The following is a 26,235-nucleotide window of genomic DNA, read 5'->3' as shown; positions in this document are numbered from 1 at the left end:
GGTTAGGTTATTTCTTAAATTTTATAACTTAGTTTAATTGTTATTGTTTGCTGTAGTTTAACAGTAGGTTAGGTTCAGTTAGGACTGTTTTTGTACGTGGTTCAATGTCCAAATGTCAATTATGGATTGAAAGGGATGAATAGTGCACTGAACCAAAACCCTAATTTTTACCCGATCGTGCACTAATTATTTCATGTGGATTTTTCGTGAATTTTCTGAATATTATTTTTCTATTCTCCACATTGGTGTGTTAACTGTCTGCAGACCAAATTTCAGCTCGATCCGAGTTGATTTGGTCTGGTTTTTAAGCGTATTATGAAAACAGCTTTTTCTGATTTTGAAATTTCGGGTCCAGCGATTTCCCAAATTATCCTGATTTTGAAACGCTTCGTTCTGGAGATCTAGAACGTATTTTTCACTTATGTAAAATGTGTCAGATTCTTGGATCTGTCTTTTACAGAATAGAAGTGATTTGACTAATTTTTGAATTCGTTTGACCCCTCAAACAATCGTTTTGCGAAAAGCTGTCAGAATTCATTTTTACCTTCTTTAGGGACAAAACAGTCTTTTAAGTAATTGTTTAATTTCGGGTAGTTTTACTGTTTTCTAGTTGTGTAATCAGTAAATTAACAGTATTTAGAGTAATTAGAGTGCTTAGCTTAGTTAGTTTACTCAGTTAGTATAATCTTAGTTTTAGATGTTTAAATTAACTTTAATTTAATTTAGAAATAGTTTAGAAATAATGTAGATGTAATCTAGATAAATTCTTGATTTAGTTACTGACTTTGTATTTTTATTGTGTAGGTTGTTAAGTTAGAACAGGTTCACAGGTGTAATTCAATTATAATGTGCGACTGCACTTGATGTGAAAAGACAGAAATGCCCCTGGACACCTGCAGAAGACTTAGCCTCCGATTTTATTTTATTTTCATAGTTTAGAATGTTATTTAATGTAACTTGTAAACATTGACATAGTTGTAAACTTTGTTTTTATTAATAAAATGTTATTTTGGAATTAATTCAGAGTTATCCTGTTCCCTGTGGATTCGACCCGTACTCGCCACTTCGGTGGAAAGTCGGTTTTATATCTTTGGTTGACGACTTTCCCATGTTTTCATTGAAAAATATTGTTTAAAAATATCAACCCCAAAAGTGCAACCAAATTTTGGCGCCGTTGCCGGGGAACGGCGATTTATTCTGATTATTTCTGAGATATCATTTTATTAATATATGTGTTTAGTTTAGCTTAGTTTATTTAATTGTTTTAGTTTGTAGAATTAACATTGTTAGAAAAATATAGGGTTCATTTGCTGTTTTTCTTAAAGATTCACTGAATTCCATGCTTCAATGATTTATTAAATATGTGAGTCTTAGATAAAATAGTGTGAATTCCTGTATTTACTGATTTTCTGATTTAGAATAGCTTATCTTTTATTTCATAGAAGTAATTAACTTATTTTAACATTGTTAACATAGTTGCATAGTTTAATTAGATTAGTTTAACATAGTTTAAAATAGAATAGTTGTTAACTTGCTGATTTAGATTAGATTATCTTAGTTTAATTCTAACATAGGTTAGCTGCTATTTTTGTTCATTGTTTTACTGATTTAGACCTAGATTTAGGTTTACTAATTGCATTGATATATTATTCTGACATAGTCTAGTCGTTTTATGTATTTGTGTTCTTATGTTATTAACTATAGTGTATGATGTATCATATGTATATTAAAATAAAGTAGTAGTATTCATGTAGTTTATTCTGAATTTTATTTTGATTTCTTTTGAATTTCATTGTTTACATATATGAACAATCGATCCATCAATGTGTGAGTTCAAGTAAATCGGATATGAAGAAGCCTTCAAGAGTAGAACATTGACCAAATGAGCAGAAAACTATGCATTTGTACATGCATAGTGGTAGTGCAGAGTCCAGTCAATCGACAACTCCAGAGGGTCGAGTATGCCAGGTTGTATCAATCCTTTCTCCTTATTCATTTTATTGTTCTGTAGTGTGCATCTGCATTGCATGTTTACATTATTCTGTATGCCACTAGGGACAGTGTCATTCAAGCATGGGGGGATGGTTTAGATGCATAAATTTTTAAAAAAAAAAATTCTTCATGTCTGATAGCTTAAAACTCATAAAAGTAGGTCTGTTAAGAATAAGTTGTAGCATTTATGATTGTATTTCTCCATGATCTGACAATTTAGAAATGTATAAGCCCCATGTGATTTTTTTTTCTTATCTGATTTAAATAGAGTAGTTGTTTATGAAATAGTTAAAGAAAAGATAATATTTACATGTTATAAAGTTTTGAATCACTGTAGTATAAGTATGCACAGTGTGTTTTATGAGAAAAGTAAGCAATTGAATTATGTTTTGAAAAATGAGCTTAATAGAATAGAGCTACGTTTAGTTGTTGATTTCTTTGTGAATCCAAGTAGTAGAACTCAGACACGAGTTGAAATGTTTGAGTCTCTTACGAAATGGATAATGAAGGAGATCATTCTCTTATCCAGTCGATATCTGTGGCCTTTGTAGTTCGAGTAAGTAGAAGCTGAAGGGTGTTTTACACCTGGTGCCCTAAAGCCAGCTGGTTTGGGAGCCACCGATTCGAAAACTTGTTACATGGATTGCATAGAAAGCCTAAGAGATAGAGACATTGCACGTGATGAGAGGAAAACTATACGTATACTATTAGACTAAAAGCTTTAGTGACTCGAGCAATTAAGTCCGAGGGATACTTTGTATCTAGTGCCCTAAGACCAGCCGGCTTGGGAGTCACTGACCTAAAGCTCGCTACATGGGTTACGAGACTGGATATTCAAAATAGTGCTCAATTTAGAAGAATGAAAAAGAGTGAAAAATAGAATATCAAAAAGAAAAAGAATGAGCTTAAAGAGAGAAATTCAATGCTTATGAATAATTAATGAATTACTGTGCAGAAAATATACAGGTGAGGATAAATGAGTAAAGCATGATAGTACTTGATTTTCTGAGAAAATTCATAAATAATTGCAAGTTTAGAGAAGTGAAAGAAAAATGATTTTTACTGTGGTGGCATAAAAAATTTCTGAATTTGTTTTGAAAATGTAGATTACATGAAATATTTGTTTGCAATAAGTTCTTAATTGCCTATTATTTCTGAAAAATTATTCATGCATGATTTTGATGTTTGTGGGTAGCATCTCTGTAAACCCTCACGAGACCTTACTCGTCCACTGGGGTAACCCAGGGGTTTAAAGGGCTTGTTGCATGAGCTAAATGCAACCGTGATTCCTACGAAAGTGAGTTAGTTTTATTTGTTTTTTTTTTATTTATTTAATAAGAGCTTTCATGTTATTGGGTAGTCCATATTTTTATTGCATATTAGAGTGTATTGCTAGGGACTAGCAATTATTCTAGCATGGGGGTATTTGATGATGCATAAATATCACATTTTCTTAACATGTTTTCACTGCATAAATGCATCATCTATAGGTTTAAAGCATACACTTAGGTGCATAATATGATTATAGAGCTTGGGTTCGAATTTCATTGAAATCGGACTTAAAACGAAGGAATTATGACATTTACAGTGTAACGGGTCAAATATCGGATCCGATTTGAGAGATTTGGATCCAGACGCCCATTTGGACTTTGGATCTGGACCAAATTACATGGATTTAACCCAACTCCAGCCCACTTAAGTTTTGTAAAAATATTTTCTAAAACCCCCTACAGAAAGAGGCGCCCAGGAATTATTTTTATTTTAACACTGTTTTTGAAATTAAACCTAAAGAGGCCAAAACGTCAAAAGGGAGAGGGAGCGCCCATTCCAGCTTGTCTTTGCCTTGGTTTTCGTGCCCTAGGGGCACAATTCTAGCTCCAGCCCCCTTCTCATCTTCGACCTCCTTCCATCTCCATTGAAGACATGGAGAAAAGCTTGAGAACCAAGCATTCTACCTTGTCTCCCTTTCAATTCTTTTCATTTCTTTATCTTCCATGTTGTTTAATATCCATTGTTGCTATGTTTTGCAGGTGCAGCAGAGGTGGGAAGCATCTATTCTTGTGTGGAAGTGCGAAACACTCCAACAAGAAGGGCCGGCTCTACCTCCATCCGGTCTTCTACGCCCCCCGATCGAGAATCGGTTCACATTTCATCCTCGGTGGATTTCCAACGTGTTGCAGCTGTAGAGCATGGTACCATGGCGTATTTCCAGCATCAACGAGGTCCCGAACGGTGCGAAGCAAAGCAAAGTCCGCTCTTCTCTTCATCCCCCCATTCTTCGGATCGGCCAAAAGGTAGATCTTCTCACCCATTGCTTCTAGTTAAAACCTATCATGTGCGTGTGTAATATGTGGGTGTTTTTCTGTATTTTTGTCAGCCTTAGTATAGCTTTTGTTCGTGCAAAAGCCAGCACGTAGGATGTTTAGGTGTTTGGGTCATTTACTTTTAGGTTTTTCAATCCAACGTTGGGAGTTTTTATGTCTTTTTGGGTATGTGCGTGTGATTGAAAGAAGGTTTCTGCATGTCTGCATTTTTTTTCAGTTGTTCTAAGTCCATTAGTTCTTATTTTGTTCGAGTTTAGTACCTTAGGAAAAGCGACTATGTGATTTTCTATTTTGTGCGTTTTTAGATTTTGCTAAAATTATCTAGTCGAGTGTAGTTTTTCCGGTTTTTAGGTAGGACGTCCAACAGTTTGTAATTTGTTTTTGTGTGCTATTTTAATGTTAGTTTGTCAATTATTGTTTAGGTTTTCATAGATTTTAATTCATGTATTGTGTTTAGTATGAAATTCTGTTTTGTTCTTAGTCTAGCCGATTGTAGGAATATGTTAGAATTTGTTTTCTGTTATGATTTGATTTCCAGCATGTTAGTTGTTTAGTTTGTGTGTTTTTAGCTTCATGTAGATTGTCCTAATTATGTGTTAGTTTAGTTTAAATTAGATTTATATTTGGTGTTATGTTAGTAGTTAAATTAGCTCTTTCGTTTTTCATATAGGTGTAGTCGTCTTCTCCAAATGTAGGTCGGCCATTAGAGGTCCAGCAAGGTTGCATGTTTCAGTTATTAGGTCATTAGGTTTTAGGGAATTAGAATTAAAATGTCTAGGTGCAATGTATTTCGTTTTAGGTAATTTAGCATTAATTGAGTAAGTTCGAATTGTGTGTAGGAATTAACTTAGATAGAATTGCTAATATCGGTTTTAATGTAGTATTAACTTAGTGATTTTTAATTTTTGTGTAGTAGTTAATATGGATAAGTTTGATTTTTGGTAGCTTTCCCTTTATGCCCTTTGTTTGAGTTGTATATATATTAATTTAGTTAGGTTAGTTTTATTTTAAGTCTAGGATGTAAATTCGTGTAGATTTTAGTCAAAGGGCAGTAGAGTCTTTATGGTTGAGCATACAAATTTGGTAGAAGACTAATCCCTCTAAAATCGTGAATTGCAATTAAGAGGAAAGCCCTAATTCCCAACCAAGTCATAAATGCCTTCTCATTTTCAAAGTTGGAAACCCTTTGGAATTCAAAAGGGTCTTTTAATGAGGGTTACACGACTTTTGGAAACCCTTTGGAATTCCAAAGGTCCTTCCAAAAGCATTTACACGAATTTTGGGAAGTTTTGAACTTATAAATACTCATTTAAAGCCAACCCCAAAATCGTGTGGGATGCTTTGGGAATGTTTTCAAAAAGAGGATTTAATGCTTAATTCTCAAAAGAGTTCCAAAATAGTTTACTCGATTTTGGCAAGAAGTTAAATGTTATCTCTTCTTTCAAGAGTTAGCCAAAATCGTGTAGTGTAAGTTGGGAAGGTTTTCAAAAAGGGTTCAATAGCTTTTAATGCAAATATGGAAAAACGTGTGGATTTAAATAGCTGGACGGTTTTTGAAGATGAGTCTTTTCCTAAGAGCAATTAAGGCAATAATGAGAGAAGTTGGCCCCTACCAAAATCGTGTGTCTCAAATTCATTAGCCCTCTTTACTATTTTCGTTATTTGAATTAGCATTAATTAGGTGTTAATTAAATTAGTAATGTAGCATTAAAGTAGATTTTCTAAATTCGTGTATACTTATTTAGGTAGTTTCTAGTCTTAGGTTACATTTAAGTTAGGATTTAAATTAGATTTACATTAGTGTTTTAGGAAATAACATTTAGTTATTAGTGTAATTAATGATTTTAGGGTGGCGTGTAATGTAAAGCCCCATCTCTTAAAACCGCCCCCTACTAACCCTAGTTAGTGTATAACCTATGTAGTTAATTTAATTTATTAATTGTTAATTGTAGGTAATTAGTTATCCTAACTAACCATAGTTAATTACTAACCCTACCCTTAGTTAAAACCCAAATGCCTTAGTCAACCTAACCCTAGTTAGAACAAACCTTAGTTAGTTAGTAGTTCTAATTAGTTAACCCTAGTAGTTAGTCAAACCTAATTAACCCAAACCGACCTACTTATTAGACCCTAGTTAACCCTTACCTAAACCTAGTTAGCCATATAACCTTACCCCTAGTTAAACCTAGTTAGTTCTAACCGACCTTAGCTAGTTGACCTACTTACCCCAGTCGCCCCCTAGTCAAATCCATAACCTTAACCGACCCCTACCTTATCCCATCCGACCCTTGTCCACCATAGTTAAACCCTAGCTAACATAAACCGTATTTAACTACTAACCCTAGCCTTAGTTAAACCCCTAATCCTAGTTAGAATCTAACCCTAGTTAGTTTAACCGTAGATTAGTAGTTGATTTATTATGTTAGAATTAACATTAGATTAATGAGTTCAATTGGTAATCATGTTAGTTAGAGTATGTTAGATTTAGTTAGATTTGTCATTTCGATTAGATAGTTAGTGTTTAATTTAGTTAGTAAGTAATTTTAGTTAGTTAGACTAATCGTAAGTTAGAACTAATATTAGAATAGATAGTTAATTTAGTTAGTGATATTAGATGTTATAAATTAGGTTTAATTAGAGTTTATATTTATTTAGATATCTTAATTAGAGTATTTGTGAGTTTAGGTTAGGTTATTTCTTAAATTTTATAACTTAGTTTAATTGTTATTGTTTGCTGTAGTTTAACAGTAGGTTAGGTTCAGTTAGGACTGTTTTTGTACGTGGTTCAATGTCCAAATGTCAATTATGGATTCAAAGGGATGAATAGTGCACTGAACCAAAACCCTAATTTTTAGCCGATCGTGCACTAATTATTTCATGTGGATTTTTCGTGAATTTTCTGAATATTATTTTTCTATTCTCCACATTGGTGTGTTAACTGTCTGCAGACCAAATTTCAGCTCGATCCGAGTTGATTTGGTCTGGTTTTTAAGCGTATTATGAAAACAGCTTTTTCTGATTTTGAAATTTCGGGTCCAGCGATTTCCCAAATTATCCTGATTTTGAAACGCTTCGTTCTGGAGATCCAGAATGTATTTTTCACTTCTGTAAAATGTGTCAGATTCTTGGATCTGTCTTTTACAGAATAGAAGTGATTTGACTAATTTTGGAATTCGTTTGACCCCTCAAACAGTCGTTTTGCGAAAAGCTGTCAGAATCCATTTTTACCTTCTTTAGGGACAAAACAGTCTTTTAAGTAATTGTTTAATTTCGGGTAGTTTTACTGTTTTCTAGTTGTGTAATCAGTAAATTAACAGTATTTAGAGTAATTAGAGTGCTTAGCTTAGTTAGTTTACTCAGTTAGTATAATCTTAGTTTTAGATGTTTAAATTAACTTTAATTTAATTTAGAAATAGTTTAGAAATAATGTAGATGTAATCTAGATAAATTCTTGATTTAGTTACTGACTTTGTGTTTTTATTGTGTAGGTTGTTAAGTTAGAAAAGGTTCACAGGTGTAATTCAATTATAATGTGCGACTGCACTTGATGTGAAAAGACAGAAATGCCCCTGGAGACCTGCAGAAGACTTAGCCTCCGATTTTATTTTATTTTCATAGTTTAGAATGTTATTTAATGTAACTTGTAAACATTGACATAGTTGTAAACTTTGTTTTTATTAATAAAATGTTATTTTGGAATTAATTCAAAGTTATCCTGTTCCCTGTGGATTCGACCCGTACTCACCACTTCGGTGGAAAGTCGGTTTTATATCTTTGGTTGACGTCTTTCCCTTGTTTTCATTGAAAAATATTGTTTAAAAATATCAACCCCAAAAGTGCAACCAACATACCTGGGTCCTTCTTGGAGACGTGGCTTCTGGTTAACACTACGGTCCTACCAAGAGCAAAACAAACATGTCAGCCCTGTAAACTTAAGACAAAGAAGACTCATTTCGATTTTCGACACCCACAATCCGGAAAGAGAAAGATGATCAAGAGCTATGGCTCCCGACCCAATCTTCTGAGTGTCTTCAGATCTAGGTCAGAAAAAGTTAGCTCCACTTTGAGTTCCACCTGACGATGTGCTCTTATATGTGGAAGCAAACCTGGATCGGGTAGTGATTAGTGGGATGTAGCAAGTGGCATACACCAAACCATGCACAGGAGGGGGGGAGGGTATAGCTGACGGTGAGTGCTGTAAATCTCTAAGCCTTACCATCCGTCTCTTTCAGCCTTTCAAGAAATGAAAAGAGCCGATTAGCTGAAGTCTGGCTCACGATATGACCACAATTTAAACCTGCGGTGTTGAAAATAAATTCCTGCATAACTGACCCAGACCAAACATTTTCCAGACTATCAGCATGGGTCGTGATTGCTCTTGGTCTGTTTATCAGACAGCTTGTCTTCTATGCCCCTTTTGATGGCAGCTTTAGGAGGAGGGAATCATATTCAATTAAAGCTCAGCTAAGAAGATGGAGGCAATATGCAATTTATTTCAGGAACAACATACTTATGGTAACTGGAAACCTCTACAGGGCATCCGACTAAACAACTCTTCTGCAACATACTCACCAAATGTCCTCAGCAAAACCATACTGAACCTATACGGTTTCAACCAACATGGACAGAACTAATGATGATCAACTTCACCACAGGACATCTACACAGCGTGTCTGGAAATAAACAGATCTTACCGTAGGGGCTACAGGCGATGGTACAGGGGAGGTATAAGTCCAATGGTTTGCAAGAATTATGCTCAATGAAGAAAAATATTACAGTCATCAGGGAAGAATAGTAACACCCACAGTTGTGACATCATCCATCATAGCAACATTATCGCCCAAATTTAATTCAATTATAAGCCTTCACTATTAAAGCCAAGGTTAGAATGAAGTGTGATGTTACGAAGAGATGGCAGGGTATACCTATAATGTTTCATATGCCTTGCAACAGGAAGCATAAGAGGAACATCACGAACAGTAGCATCCAAACAACCATGGCGATCATTAAACAAAAAAAAAAAAAAAACAAGGGAAATGAAGGATGAGAGGAGATGAGTAGTAAGGGATTAACCAACATGCCCAGAGGAAATACAGATTTCCTTCTTCATCCATAATCCTACTCTGTCGTTCCCCTTTTCTCCCCCTCCCCTTTTTTTTTAGCTAGCGAATCACGACAGAGGTGGGGACTCCGGCAAAACATCAATATGCATCCCCTTCCTTTTTGCGTTGAATCCAAACTTATGACAAGACCCCAGCTAGTAGGCTTTCCCTATGAGGGATCATCCCGATGCCATGACTTTACAGGAGACGCCATTATGAGCATTCTGGTCTTGATGCTAAAAATAACATCAGGGAAGAAAGAAAGAAAGGAAACAAAATGTTGGAGCACGATCGCTCCCTTTTGATATTGCACATTTACGCCACTCGATATTTGCTATAGGCAAAATCGATGTTACATGAGTGCTCCAATGGGACCGATTGAATCAGGAAACTAAAACAAGAAGGAAAAAAAAAAGAGAAATGGAAATTACCTAGAGAAGATGGGAAAAGTTCTTACCCGATCGCAGGATCGTGAAGGAGGATCTGGGGAGGTGAAGACCGGTTTCTTTCTTCTACTCTGGAGGCCTACTACCGCTGGAGGAGAGGAGAGGATCAGGGGATTTGCTTGGAATCTTGCAGAAGGGAGCTCGGTGATGAAGGAGAGAGGTAATGCCTGAATGATCGATGTTGATCCCCCCTTCCCTCTTTCTCGCTGGCCTACCTTTATAGAAAAAGGAGAAGCCTCGAGAAGGAGGGCTTTCTGTTGCAGATCGATGGTCCGAATCCGGGGGGCAGTGATCGGAAGGTGGAGCTTGATGTCGCACATGGGGCTGGTTGGGGAGAGGAAGAAAGCTTGCAAGGCCGTTGAAGATGAACGGAGAAGGCCAATGGCCATGGCGATCGAGGGTGGAGGATAAGGAAGGTGGTTCTTGTGAAAAAAAAGGTAAATGGAGGCCATGGAGGGAGAGAGAGAGTGGCTGAGGGAGGAAGGCGAGTTAGGGTTTTCAAAAACCCTAACTCGACCCTCAAACCTTAAAACTTAGTTTTTCCAAAAACAGGCCTCCTTTTCAGATTTTTCTAAAAAGATGGTTAAAGATGAGTTTTTCGGCAAAATCTTCAAAAACCGCGTAGTTTTTCCTAATTTCTTTGGTTTTTTGCATGATTTTTCCATTTTTTTGTATTTTCGGCACAGAATCTAAGTTTTCTACATGAAAACTAAGATTAAATACTAATTTTTTGTATTTTTATTTTTTTATTATTTTCTTATTATTATTTTCCTTTTTTTTGAAATATATACAAGAGTATTTTCTGAGAATTTCAGACCATTTTGGGGAAATTTCTTCAGAAGAATGGGTTTGGATCCAAGTTTTGAGAAAACATTCGAGTTTTAAGCCTCGATTTGAGGAAATTTAATTTACTGGATCCAAACGGATACCGGACGAACTGTCTGAGCTTTTCAAAAGTTATTTTTGATAATTTTGAGAATTTGATTTAAAATTGGATAATGAAGCTCAGATTTGGATTTTGATGTAGATCCGGATCCGAAATTGAGTCAGATATGTAAAATGAATTTAATTTCAACAAAATTTGAGAAATAAAATGGAATTTAGATTTAAAACTGACTCAATTACCCAAAAAAAAAATGGGGGAAAAGGGCAAAAAGGGGATATTTACAACATTTTAAAAAAATTTGGGGTGTTCACAGATGCCCCTCTTTGCTACTAAGCCGGTTGAAAGCCGATCTTAGTGGCAAAAAAACACTCCAAATTTTGAAAAATGCCCCAGTCAGCAGATCTGAGCTGGGTGTGGAAGAATTATTTCAAAAACATGGTTTTTCAGGCTTAAAACCTTATCCTGAATGATTCTGGGGGGACGAAATCCTCGACAATGATGCGACTGAATGATAGGAATGAGGAAATCGTGATGGGACTTTGGGCGAAGACCTCGAAATGGTGAAAGGTAAGAATTTTGATCAGGTCCCATGGGTGAGACGAGATCTACCTTTTGGAATGACTCGGGTTTAGCCCTTAACCTGGATGGGACGAAGATAGATCAAGATAAATTGGATGAGGAAGGAATATAGGCAGACCTCGATGAGACATTTTAAGGAAAATGCCTCATGAGATGAAACTCAAGGACGATCCTTTCCTGGATGGATGTACAAAGAGCACAGATTCCTTTGTGGGGAAAATCAGGATGGGACAGGAGGATTGCTTTGTCTAAATGAAGCTCAGGTTTAACCCAAACCTGAAAAGAAGGTACCTCGCGGAGCGAGGTTCAGGCTTTGCCCTTATCCTGAGAGGGACGACCATACGGAATCTTCGAGTGAAGAAACCGTGATGGGACAACAGATGCATCGCTGAAGCGAGATTCAGGTTTTTACCCTTGACTTGAAAGGGACGATCAAACAGAATCCTCGGGTGAAGAAACCATGATGGGGCCTTCGGAATTTGGATGAACAAATCCAAAAGGGGTTTGCGAGAAGAGAAAAATCAAGGAATTCCCTAAAGCTTGGAAAAGGGATGATCTTGGGCGCCTCATTGCTGAGACTAAAATCAGCTTTCTAAAAACAGGCGACCTCTCGCAGAAGGTTTTTTGGGTTACACCTCGGGGAGCGAGGTGACAGGTTTAATCCTTAGCCTGAATGGATACAGAATCCTCGAGGAGCGAGGAAAACTGTGATGGACCTCTAGACTTTGCACAACAAGTCCAAGAGGGGTTTTGCAAAAGGATAAAAATGGGGGTCCCTAAAGCTTGAAAAGGGGTTGTTCTTGGGCGCCTCATTGCTGAGACTGAAAATAGCTTTTGACAATAACAAATCTTTTGCAAAAAGTTCAGGTTTTAACCCTTATCCTGAGCGGGAACTGTCTATGGCGGGACAGTGGGGAGCACAGGGAAGTGTGCGAATCTAAGAGCGCTCAGATCAGACGGAAGGAAAGGACCTTTCAGTCCTAAGGAGGGATGACGTCAGGATACGTCAAAACGATCTCAAGTTCACACTTCATGTTGGGATAATTAGAAAATATTGCCAATAAGATGTCAAAAATTGTAGTTGATTCAGAATGATTGAATTGTGCTCATGTGTGAAAATATCACCTCTTTCTACCTAGAGTATTAGCTTCAATTGGGCTAACTCTGTAGAATTTGAGATCTAAAATTCAAATTTGTTGCTGTTGAGCTTCTTTAAGGAAGATATCAATTTCCTTGACATGAAAAGAGAGGAAAACATTCTTAGCTTCATAAAAGCAATTAAGTGAAAAGACATTGATAAAGAATTTCACATAGATAAAGATGATTCTTGACAGTTTCGGGCAGTTTGATATCCTGGGCATTTCCCATGATGATCTGTTTGCACTCTTTTGAACCATGGATCTTTTCTGGGCTTCTTTCACATCATCCTTCATTTTGGAGATGCTCCTGACTTTTCTCTCTTTTTCGAGGAAGGGTACATCACAAACTCCTTCATCTTAGAGATGCTTCGATCCTTCTTTTTCTTTCTCGGGAATTATGACATTGGTTCTTGGGTTGAAATCTCTAAATGATAGCAGAAATCAAATATCTTTTAGGGTTTGTCGGTAAGTTCATCGCATCCGCCTTCATCTCGACGGTGATCCAAACTTTCCCTAGAAGGATCTGTCACAAACTCCGTCATCTTGGAGATGTTTCAAATCTTCTTTGGCCCCGGGGGTCCACTCGCTTAATTCGCCTTCATCTCGACGACAAATGAGAGATCCCTTTTGCAGATATTTGATTGCAGCTTAGCTTGGATGACTGAGGATATATGGATTGGGTAGGTTCTTTTTACTGCCCAGGATATTTCCACTGTCTTACCGCCAAAAGAATAATCTTTAAGAATGTGCCACTGCTATAATTAATATCAGTTCACTTATGGCTTTTCAACATCATTGAATTCTCCTTTGCTGGTCATATCAAAGATTTTTCTTCAACCTCTTAGTTGACCAAAGATGATAAAAACAGGGGCCACAAAAGAAACGAGCTTCCGTCGAAGCTCTCCCTGGAAAAAAGGTTCTCTTGTGTAAAGTTGGTTGTTGTTTTGCAAACTGTTCGCGAAGAAAACGAGTCCCTTCAAACTCTCCCTGGAAGAGGGTCCTTGCGAACGAAAGATGGTTGCATGCGAAAAGAACGAGCTCCCTCGAACTCTCCCTGAAGAGGGTCCTTTGCAAGAGAAAAAGATTGATTCTTGATAAAATGGTGACCTGAAGGTCGAATTTGAGAATTTATAGCTTGAAATGATGATGTTTGGTTAGCACAAAGACTGAACCTGGAGGGCTAACTGATTAGTAAGCCAAACACTAGCGCAAGCGCTAGATGCACCAACACTGGATTTCAAAAAGAAAGCCCCAGTACGAGCGCTGGGTTTTTGAAAAATGCACACCAGTACGAGCACTGGATTTTTGAAATGCACACCAGCACGAGTACTGGGTTTTCGAAATGCACACCAGTACGAGCACCGGGTTTTCGAAATGCACACCAGTACGAGCACCGGGTTTTCGAAATGCACATCAGCACGAGCACTGGATGGTTCAATAGGAGAATTTGAAAATAAGACCGACATTCAAAGATACTTGAGAATTAAGCGAGAATGATTGCCGGTGTTTCAGGATTATCCCTTATCCTGAAGGGGAAGTTCAAGGAGGAACTTTGGGAAAATAAGGATATACAAAAGCGAAAATCCAAGTCGGAACTCAGTTTTTCAAATATAAGAAATCAGTGAAAATCGAGTTTGAAAACTCGGATTTCTCAACCCAATAATTTCGTCCAACACGAGCATTGGATTCAAAAGAAAGTTCAAGTAGGAACTTGAGACTTCAAATAAAAGGAAAAACTCGAGTCGGAACCCGGATCTTTAAAACAATGATAAAAATGGGGAATCCGAGTTTCAAAAAACTCGAGTCTTCAAGGGTACGATCGATTCCAACACGAGCGTTGAATCCGATAGGAAGTCCGAGTCGGAACTCGAGACTTCAAACGATATATAAAAAGGGAAAACCCGAGTCAGAACCCGGATCTTTAAAAAATAATGATAAAAAGTGGAAGAACCCGAGTTTTGAAAAACTCGAATCTTCAAGGGTACGATCGGTTCCAACACGAGCGTTGAATCCGATAGGAAGTCCGAGTCGGAACTCGAAACTTCAAACAATATATAAAAAGGAAAAACCCGAGTCGGAACCCGGATCTTTAAAATAATGATAAAAATGGAAGAACCTGAGTTTTGAACAACTCGAATCTTCAAGGGTGCGATCGGTTCCAACACGAGCGTTGAATCCGATAGGAAGTCTGAGTCGGAACTCGAAACTTCAAACGATATATAAAAAGGAAAAACCCGAGTCGGAACCCGGATCTTTAAAATAATGATAAAAATGGAAGAACGTGAGTTTTGAACAACTCGAATCTTCAAGGGTGCGATCGGTTCCAACACGAGCGTTGAATCCGATAGGAAGTCCGAGTCGGAACTCGAAACTTCAGATGATATATAAAAAGGAAAAACCCGAGTCGGAACCCGGATCTTTAAATTAATGATAAAAATGGAAGAACCCGAGTTTTGAACAACTCGAATCTTCAAGGGTACGATCGGTTCCAACACGAGCGTTGAATCCGATAGGAAGTCCGAGTCGGAACTCGAATCTTCAAATGATATATAAATATGAAAAGGGAAGACCGGAGTCGGAACCCGGATCTTTAAAAATAATGATAAAAATGGAAGAACCCGAGTTTTGAAAAACTCGAATCTTCAAGGGTACGATCGGTTCCACCACGAGCGTTGAATCCGATAGGAAGTTCGAGTCGGAACTCGAAACTTTAAATGATATATAAATATGAAAAGGGAAGACCCGAGTCGGAACCCGGATCTTTAAAAATAATGATAAAAATGGAAGAACCCGAGTTTTGAAAAACTCGAATCTTCAAGGGTACGATCGGTTCCAACACGAGCGTTGAATCCGATAGGAAGTTCGAGTCGGAACTCGAAACTTTAAATGATATATAAATATGAAAAGGGAAGACCCGAGTCGGAACCCGGATCTTTAAAAATAATGATAAAAATGGAAGAACCCGAGTTTTGAAAAACTCGAATCTTCAAGGGTACGATCGGTTCCAACACGAGCGTTGAATCCGATAGGAAGTTTGAGTCGGAACTCGAAACTTCAAATGATATATAAATATGAAAAGGGAAGACCCGAGTCAGAACTCGGATCTTTAAAAATAAAAATGAAAACAAAAAACAAAAACAAAACCTGAGTCGGAGCTCAGACGGGAGGGAAATAATTTCTACCCAAGAGTCGGAACTTGAAGGATTGACAAAAGCATGAGTAGATTTTGATGATGAAGATGAGGGATTTATTCGAGATCCTAGACCCAAGATGGCCTAAGGTTCGAACGGCTTCAGGATCTCCTCCTATCCTAAAGGAGTATAGAATAAAATTTGATGAGAATTGAAGAATTTTTTGGGGGAATAATCCAGATTTATCCCTTAATTTGAAGAAGAATAAAATTTATAAACATGGAGAGGAATTTAAATAGATTTATTTGGAAATTTGTTTTTGGAAAAGAATTCTCACGGGTAGCAACGATGCTCCTATGAGGGGTATCAGGATTATCCCTTATCCTAAATGGGAAAAGAATAGAATTTAAGAAAATTTTAAATGAAGAGAAATTGATATAAATTTAGAAAATCAAATGAAGGTTGATAAAACTTGTTATTTACAAAAGAATCCTCATAGGTAGCACTATCGCTCCTGCGAGGGGTTTCAGGATTATCCCTTATCCTGAATGGAAAGAAGAATAGAATTTAAAGAGTTTTAATGAAGAGAAACTGATATAAATCTAGAAAATCAACAAAGATTAATAAAACTTGTATTTACAAAAGAATCCTCATAGGTAGCGTCGTGGCTCCTACGAGGGGTTTCAGGATTATCCCTTATCCTGAATGGGAGCACCTTGGACAACGAGGGTCAGGTTTATCCCTTAACCTGAAAGGGGTAAAACACCTCGGACAACGAGGGTCAGGTTTATCCCTTAACCTGAAAGGGCGGCACCTCGGACAACGAGGGTCAGGTTTATCCCTTAACCTGAAAGGGGTAAAACACCTCGAACAACGAGGGTCAGGTTTATCCCTTAACCTGAAAGGGCGAAACACCTCGGCCAACGAGGGTCAGGTTTATCCCTTAACCTAAAAGGGGTAAAACACCTCGGACAACGAGGGTCAGGTTTATCCCTTCACCTGAAAGGGCAGCACCTCGGACAACGAGGGTCAGGTTTATCCCTTAACCTGAAAGGGGTAAAAAATGAAGATTTAGAAAATAGCTCATGGGAAAGAGGCATCAGGTTTATCCCTTAACCTGAAAGGGTTAAAAAAGGAAGATTTAGAAAATACCTCATGGGAAAGAGGCATCAGGTTTATCGCTTAACCTGAAAGGGTTAAAAAAGGAAGATTTAGAAAATACCTCATGGGAAAGAGGCATCAGGTTTATCCCTTAACCTGAAAGGGTTAAAGAATAAAAATTGATAGAATTTAATGACATTGATGAAAACTTGACAAAAAATTGATAAAGATAATGAACTGACGAAAATTTGATTAAATTGAAGATGAAATGAATGCAACTAATAAAGATAACAAGATTAACTGAAAAGTTGAGAAGATTTTTTGAAAAAGAGTTTGTCTGATCCTGCCTGCACATGGGATCTTTAAAGGAAAATGTTTATTTAAGTGAAAAATCATTTTTGGGAAGAAAATCCACCGTAAGAAGAATGATCAGTGCGAGGAATGATCCTTCAAATCAACATGAGAGATCATCATGAGGGTCAATTTTTGAAGGCAATGGTTTGAAATCTAATTTTCGAAAAAGAATATCAATAGTAGATCTGATTTCTGAAAGTAATAGTTCGAAACTGATAATAAGATCAACATAAGGGTTGATGCTTTTGAAACCAATTTTTAGAAGATAAGACCAACACAAGGGTTGATCTTTGGATATACTGTTCTAGAAACCAATCTTGGAAGATAAGACCAACATAGGGGTTGATCTTTGAATACGATGATTTAAATTTAATACAAAGATTGATTTTTTTGAATGATTTGAAAACCATTTTGAAAGATTAGACCAACACAAGGGTTGATCTTTGAACATAAGGATTTGAAATCCATTTCGAAAGATAAGACCAACACAAGGATTGATCTTTGAATATAAAGGCTTAGAATTCATTTTGGAAGATAAGATCAGCGCAAGGGTTGATCGTTGAACATGACGGTTTTGAAAAATCACTTTTGGAAAATATGACCAACACAAGATTCGAGACCTATTTTTGGAAGATAAGACCAACACCAGGGTTGATCCTTAAATGCAATGGCTCAAAAAAATCTATTTTGGAAAACATGATCAACACGAGGGTTGATTGCCAATGCAATGGTTCGAAAACCTATTTTTGAAGATATGATCAACACGAGGGTTGATTTTTGACAAAGGTCGGGCCAAAGAACATTTGAACTCCTTGGTCATATCAAAGATTTTCAAAATTTCATGATTTTTTTTTTAAAAGCCCTCATAGGTAATATCATTTCTCTCATGAATGATGTCAGGATTGTCTCGCATTCTGAAAAGAACAAGAATTTAAATGCCTCAGTATGGCAGAAGAAGGAAGTACTTAGATATCAAAGATATAAAGAAAACTTGACATTTCCTTGATAAGCAAAGTTTTGATGACAAAACTGAATATTTACAAGAACTTTAAAAAGAAAAAGATCCGTAAAAGGCTGAGCTGACTTGCCCCTACAAGATGACTAACAAAAAGAGACGAAAGCAGGAAACTTTGTCTTCTTCGGGTGATCCAGAAGAGTCTAGGTTGGAACTGCAGGTTGCTCTCCTCCTTCATCTGGTACCAAAATTTCTTTGTCGATGAAATCCTGTATGATGTTTTTGAGGACGAAGCACTGCTCTGTATCGTGCCCCCTTACTTGATGAAATTTGCAAAAACACTCTTTCCATTTTCCCATGGTGACTGAAGGATCAACTCCCCTGGGAAGCTTGATCATATCTTCCGTGAGCAGGTATTCGAGAACCTCCTCGACTGGCTGACCTAAAGGAGAAAACTGGCGATCATAACTCCAACCAACATGCTTTGTCTCCTTTGGCTTGCCTGATTTTTGTCGAGAGCCGTCCCTTTCCTGAGAGCTAGACTGAGCATGCTTGGTTAGGGGAATCGGGCACTTTTCTTCTTCGTCTTCAACAAAAAGATTCCTATCAATGCAGTCTTGAATAATATTTTTGAAAACAAAGCAATGATCAGTGTCATGTCCTGTTGTCCGATGGAATTTGCAGAATTGGTTCTTGTATTTTCCCAAGATAGTGGAAGGACTCGTGGCTTTTGGGAGCCTGACTAGTCTCTTGGTTAACATGTATTCAAGAACTTTATCCAGCGGCTCATCCAAGGGAGTGAAATCTCGGTTACTACTCCAATCTTTATGCTTTAGCTTTTCCTGATTCTTCTCCTTCTGCGGAGGATTGGATTGAAGTGGTTCATCTTGGTTTCTGGTGAACTTTCCCTTCTGGTTCCTAGATGACTCCAAATTGCTGTTTTGATTGCCCGGGTTGCCTTTGTTGCCACTCTTGCTGATTTTAGAACTTCCTGCACTGCCATCGTTGTGCTTGCTCGTTCGGAAAGTGACAGGTGTCTCTTCTTTGGTGGGAGCTTTTCCAAAACTGGCTTCAGCCTGCTCGGATAATATCTCAACCATCATCTTTTTGAACAACCGATATATGGCAGGATCAATCTCATTCTGGCTGTCCTGACCTCCTTATCTGGCAAACCTCTGAGAGTCCATTTCTCAATTCTTGCTTCTGACTGGCGCGGCTTCTGATCTTAGTCTGAACAACCCGTTAATACCGAATGCGCTCTCTGGCAGGACAAAATGGGACCCTTTTAGAAAGATTTTGGAGGAAACTTTGATAAAGGAAGAAATCAAATCGACAAAGAGATACCCCACTACTAGGAATTGAGTCCGCACGAGAGGCACGACAGTCGTATTATTTTCCCGTGAGAAGAAATAAACAATTTAGAATATGATTAAAAGGACATCTCTTGATGAAAGAGATTTCTGATACAAAATAGATTTAGAAGATATGTAGAAGAAAATTTTAGAATAATAGATGGTAAATTTTGGAAAGTTGGGAAAAAATTGCAGGCAGGATCAGAAAAAGAATTTAAGAAAAGAAGAAAAAAAAGATACACCTGGGGTTGTTAAAAGAGGAGATTTTAAATAATATATACCCAGGATTTTGGAAAGGTTTGATATATATACATATATAAGAAAACACGAGAGACATTGCGCAAACAAGGATATGCATACAGCACTCTCTAAAGGTTGACTCTATATGCAATATTTGAAATAGCTTGTAGGACCTTAATCCTAACTCTATGGTTCAGATCATCTGATTCCAATCAAGGTATGTCGATATACTCAAGCCGAAGCTCGAAGTACGTGGCATAAAGATATCTCTTCGGTTCTAAGGTAATGGCTTCCCAACATCCTTGAGCACCTACCGATATACCTCGTACTATGGCCCTTAGGTACGTGGTAGGGGGGCGCGAACCCAAATAAGTGGTTCAGTTGTGAGGCTCTCTCCCGAACTATGGTTCAGTGAGACAGCCCAGCAACGTGAAGACCGGGACAATATAGGTAGGGATTTTTTTCAAAATATGATCAACATGCAATAAAATCAGAAGGCTCTAATGCAAGTCCTAAAGAGATAGATTTAAATAAGGAGGAACATACACTTGCATACATTGTTTTGCATTCAATCCCTAAAATTGAGGAGAGTTGTGTTTAAGACCTAAGTCTAATGTGAACATGGATAATCTCCTCAATATGGTCCAACCAAACCATACTTAAATCCTATATGCAATGATGTCAGCTTTAGGACAAAATCTAGGCTCCTAAGGTTTGCATGGAAATGAAGCTGACATATGTTAGAATAAAGACTTAGATTATATAAAAGCAAAGCAAAGGCACAGATCCAACCGGACGAAGACGAGGTCCCATCACGGTCGCCAAAACTGTGATCATCGCAAAATTTTTCCTCTCTTGTGGTTTCTCTCTCTTCCTTCTCTTTTTCCTTTTCTAACCTCTATTCTCCTCCTTTTTGAAGGGAGAAGAATAAAAGAAAGAAAAGAGAAAGAGAAGAGAAAAGAAAGAAAGAGAGAGAGAAGAGGAACTCTTTTGCGGGTTTTCACTTGACCTTTATTTGAAAAATATTTAGAAAATTACTCGCCTCCGTTTTGAAAATTCGCAGGAAAAAGATGGAGAGACGGGATTCGCTCGTCGGTACGAGGTTTGACCATTCTTGGCGCCTTTACCAGGGGTAATCGAACCAAGGATCGAATCTATGCCTTTTGCTTTGCCTAAATATAATCTAAAAATTTATCCTAACTCTAAATGCGCAATAAATCATGCTTGTGCAATGCAAGAATGTATGCTCCTTTTAAAAGATGTTTTGAAAATTTCCAAGTATTCTGAGATGAATTTGGTAATAGAATGGAGAAATGATTTCTAAATAATTGGATTTTAACTTAGAACTTGAGATAGATCAGAGAAGTTCTAAGTCTTCGAAGTAATTTAGAGTTGGAGGAATAAATCTTGATTTTGAGAAAGAATGATTTGAAGTTTTGAAATGAAAGGAAATGAAGTTTCAAAGTCGAAAATGGATTTTGAGTTTAATCATGGATTTAAGAGAAGAAGTTGAAATTTTGAAGTGATATTGGACTTGAATCTTTAGAATGGATCTGAGAAAATCAAATGTATTTAAAAATAGAAATGGATTTAGGGAGTTCAAATGAGATCTGGAAATGGACTTGGATTTGAAATCTAGATTTTGAAATGGAATTGGATCTTAAAATGGATTTAAGATCTGGGATCTAAGATCCGATGTAAAATTGGGTTCTGGATCCTAAGATGGATTTGGATCTGAAGTCTGAGATCCAAAGTAGAGTTGGGTTCTGGATCCTAGAATGGATTTTGGATCTGAGGTCTGAGATCCAAGGTGAAATTGGATTGTGGATCTTATGAGGAAATTAGATCTGAAGTCTAAGATCCAAAGTGAAATTGGAGTCTGGATCCTAAAATGGAGTGGATCTGAAGTATGAGATCCAAATGTAGAATTGGATTCTTGATCCTAAGATGAATTTGGATCTGAAGTCTGAGATCCGATGTAGAGTTGGACTCTGGATCCTAAGATGGATTTGGATCTGAAGTCTGAGATCCAATATGAGTGTTGAATCTTTGTTCTTAAAATGGATTTGGAGTTTAAATTCAGAAGATGAATCAGGAATTTCTAAGTCTGATTTGAATTTGGGAAAAGGAATTTTAGAATTTGAATTTTGAATATACAGATGAATCCCAAAGTCAATTTAGACCTTGGATTTGAAGTTTGAATTTGAAATGAATCAAGAATCTCAAAGTTAAATTGAACTTTGAGTTTGATTGGAGCTTTTGAGAATGAATTTGAAATTTCAAAGTCAAATTGAACTTTGAAATCTGATTTGATTTTGAATATATAAAAAATGAATTTGAAATCTCAAAGTTGAATTGAACTTTGAGAAAAAATAGAATTTCAAAAGATGAAAGGATGAATTGGATTTGAAGAGGATTGAAGATAGATTGAGGAAGGTATTTACATTACTTGGAGTTTTTGAAAAAGACATTTTGAAAATATGATGCAATTTTATATGATGAATGAATTTAAATTTTTGAAAATTGGATTTTTGAAAAGCTATTCCATTCTTTAAATGAATGAAAATAAGATTGAAAATATAATACATCCTTGACTATGGTCATTGAATGTATTATATAATAATCTATATTTAAATTCAGGTGAAGAATGAAACACATTTGGTGCTTTTATAGAATTTAAAGTGAAATTAACTCTCAATATACCCTGACTATGGCCATTGGTATATATTTTGAATTAATTTTAAGTTAAATTCTAATAAAAGGATAAAACATTTAAGGAAATATGATGAATTTTGAAAATGGATCCAGTGTGGATCCGGTGTTATTTCGTAAAAGATAAAAATCCTAAGTTTTGTCCACACCCTGACTATGGCCATTGGTGTGGATCATCAACTTAGGATTGATTTACCTCTTACGAAATGGTGCACGTGTCATTCGTGTTTCACCAATGTGAGATTTTGGAAGATAAGGTAAAAATGATATGGAACAGGCAACTAATGCTATTTATATGCTCATACATTCTAATCTAAAAAGCTTGATATGTAATATTCTCATTAATGATCTAATGAATTCTGAAGAGATGAAAAATATCTAACTTAAAGAAGATCTATATTCCTGCAAAACAGAGTTAGCACAAGGTAATATACGAATACAGAGAGAGACTGCAAATATCATATTGAATTTAAAACGCCATTGAAAGATTCATGCATATGCCCTATGTTAATGAGAAAGCATATATATACATATGATGAAAGCCCATATGAGGAAGGCATAGGCAATGCTTTGAGATAAATGCAAACCTACATGTATTTGCCTAAGGGTGATGTAAACATGTTATGAAATGAAAGAAACCCCAACCTTCATTGGGCTGGTGTGAGGAAATCTACAATACATTAGGGTCGGTTGATGGAAAAATGTGGCAATCTTTCCCTGTTGCCATGCAACCAGAGAGCAGCCCGAAACACAAGGGACTTCATGTAATCTCCATGCAGAGATTTACCCCTTATTGCAGGAAATAGACTGCAGAAAAGTGGACTCCCCAAGACCCCAATTTTTTATAAATACGCATAGGTGCATAGGTTCTGGCTGGAGATGAAAGTGAGGTAACAACTGCTACATGCTGGACCTTGCTATTGACCCTGTTCGGATGAAAGATTTTCAAAAGAGAATCAGAACTTTGGTTCTTCTTTAAATGGCTTGACACTTACATCTAGTATATTGAATGGTAGAGGGATTACAGATGATGCTATGAACCATGGTGAAAACCCAATGATTATGGTGAGTTCTGACGAATTATCATAGAGGAAAAGGGATGATCTGGGTGGATAGCGGAGTGTATTTACAGAAGCTCTAACCGTAGCAAGACCAAACTGGGCTACCTTCCTCACTTTCTAGGCCAATTTCCTCCTGCCCGGCATCACTGTTATCAGAATTTCCTGGGCCTTGGGCATCTTGGCCAATTCGGCCCTGTGTACATCCTTTTCCTTGCATATCTTCCAGCTGGAAGGATTTTGAAACATATTGCCAACGTTGGATTAGCTGGGAAAAGCTGCAAATCTAACTAAGTCCATCGGTTCAGGTGAACATGTTATAAATCGGATGGATTAAAACTTGTTGGGAGATGACCACCAAGGGATGATTTAATCAAAGCACCGTGAATCAGGTTTTTGCTTGATTGAAAATAGGGATCCTTGGGACAAACTGGTATCCCAAGGAAGTTGACAGAACACTAGGTCCCGATCGGCATTACAAGTAATGAGTCCAAAATAGCAGAGGCAATTGCTCCTTAACAACATTCTTACAACATATCGTTGATTTTAGGCCAGTACCAGAGGTGTGATTCTTTAACAGAAAACATGCTTCAAGATATTATTTTCAGTGATACTTATAAGAAATAACATTAATGGAAAAAAAAAATGTGGTAATCTCATGGATAAAATTTCTGCTGATCTTGAGGACATACCTGGGTCCTTCTTGGAGACGTGGCTTCTCGTTAACACTGCGGTCCTACCAAGAGCAAAACAAACATGTCAGCCCTATAAACTTAAGACAAAGAAGACTCATTTCGATTTTCGACACCCACAATCCGGAAAGAGAAAGATGATCAAGAGCTATGGCTCCCGACCCAATCTTCTGAGTGTCTTCAGATCTAGGTCAGAAAAAGTTAGCTCCACTTTGAGTTCCACCTGACGATGTGCTCTTATATGTGGAAGCAAACCTGGATCGGGTAGTGATTAGTGGGATGTAGCAAGTGGCATACACCGAACCATGCACAGGAGGGGGGGAGGGTATAGCTGACGGTGAGTGATGTCTTCTTTATAATCGTTGTAATTTTTGAAAAGATTTTTAAATGTAAAACATGTGAAAACCAGACATCAAATAATAAAAACCGGTTCTCACTAGTGGATGAGACCGGGTCGAACTCAGGGAACGGGAATATATCGTATTCAAGCACACAATTCTAAGCTATTCTTTATTGCTAAATTTTTGAAAGTAAAATGTTTAAGAAAAGTAAAAACAACTAGCTATTACAACAAATGAATACCCTTTGCAGAGGGCATAAAGTGCAATATTTACAAACCCAATTAAATTCCTAAATTCTAAAATAAGAGAAAAACATCTTCTATTCTTGCACTTCCCATGTCATGCAATCGCTTCTGCTCCACTCCTGTGCGATTCTGCACAAATAAAACGAACACGAGCAGTACACGAGATAAAAATAGAAATTATACTAACTACTAAATGCTAAAATATGAATGAAAGTATGCAAGAAATCTAAATGACTTATTACACTTGAAAATGAATCTAATTAACTAGTTACTAATTAACAACCTAATTAACTAACAATTTCATTAACTCGAAACTAATGCTACTCAATTAACTAACAGTTAATTAACTAACCACTTATCTAATCTAACAATTACATGTTACATAATTGATTCAAACAAAATTATTCTACTAATCCCTAATCAATTTGGTAAACTAACAGCTAACTAGTCACTTGACTAAACAATTAACTCTATTACTAAAAAAAAATGAAATTCAGTGATTAACAAATAGTTAACATTCAATTACATTGAACAGTACATCATAAAATGAACAATAGAAATCTCCTTACCATTCAGCAAAACTCAAATCTAATACAGTTATTATCAGTAAAACTCTGAAGCTCAGATTGAATTCTACCGAAAACAGTAAAAAGAATGACTCATATTGCCGATGAATCTAATTGTTCAAATGCCAGAAATTAAATTTTCACTGGATTTACATAGAACATTTCACCAGAAATTTACACAACACATAGAGTTCAACAGAAAAATGTAAGCAGAAAGCTGGAAATCAACCGAACCTCTAATCGAATCAGTGTTCACCGGAACAGTAAACAATCACACAGATATATCAGAATTCAACCGAAATTTCAATAGAAATATTTCAAAACTTGAAGCAGTTATCAATTTAATCAGAGACATGGTGAACAGTAATCACCGAAAAACAGTAGTTATTGATTCAAAAATCAGTAATTTCCCCATTCATATCGGATTCAGACATCCGATCAAATTTCATTAAAATCATTTACTGATATTTCAAATAACAGAAGACATCCACCGGAATTTCACATAGTCACCGGAGTTCAAATACAGACCGGAGCTCTTCACGATTCCGATCTGTTTTTTCTTTCTTTCTGTTTTGATTTTCTTTTTCTTTTTTTTAGTTTTTCTTTACACAGTAATACAACCTGAATTCATTAAGGAATCAGAAGAGAAAAGAAAAAAAAAGAAAAAGAAGAAGAAGAAGACGAAGAAGAAGAATCGAAACTTACCAGAGGGGTTAGGAAAGAAGCTGGCCTCCACCGTCAACGCCGTCGTCGTTGAAGAAGCACCTCCACCGGAAACAGGGAAGAAGAGAGATCAAGGGAGAAGGGGAAGAAGGAGGTAAGAAAACAAGGTGGAGGGAAAAGAGGGGTTAGAGGAGAGGGCTCTGGCGCAAAAGATGAAGACGGGGGAAAATTTCCCCTCCGTTGGGTTTTTAACAGCAAGCAAACCGGTTTGAACCGGTTTGTTGCTGTTTGTTTTTCAATTTAAAAAAAACTCCAAACCGGTTCAACCGGTTTGCAACAGATTTTTTTTTTTTAGTT

The sequence above is a fragment of the Nuphar pumila genome, chromosome 16 (genome assembly GCF_984573655.1).
Source record: "Nuphar pumila chromosome 16, dmNupPumi1.hap1.1, whole genome shotgun sequence".
Classification (NCBI taxonomy): Eukaryota; Viridiplantae; Streptophyta; class Magnoliopsida; order Nymphaeales; family Nymphaeaceae; genus Nuphar; species Nuphar pumila.
This window is presented reverse-complemented; position numbering follows the sequence as displayed.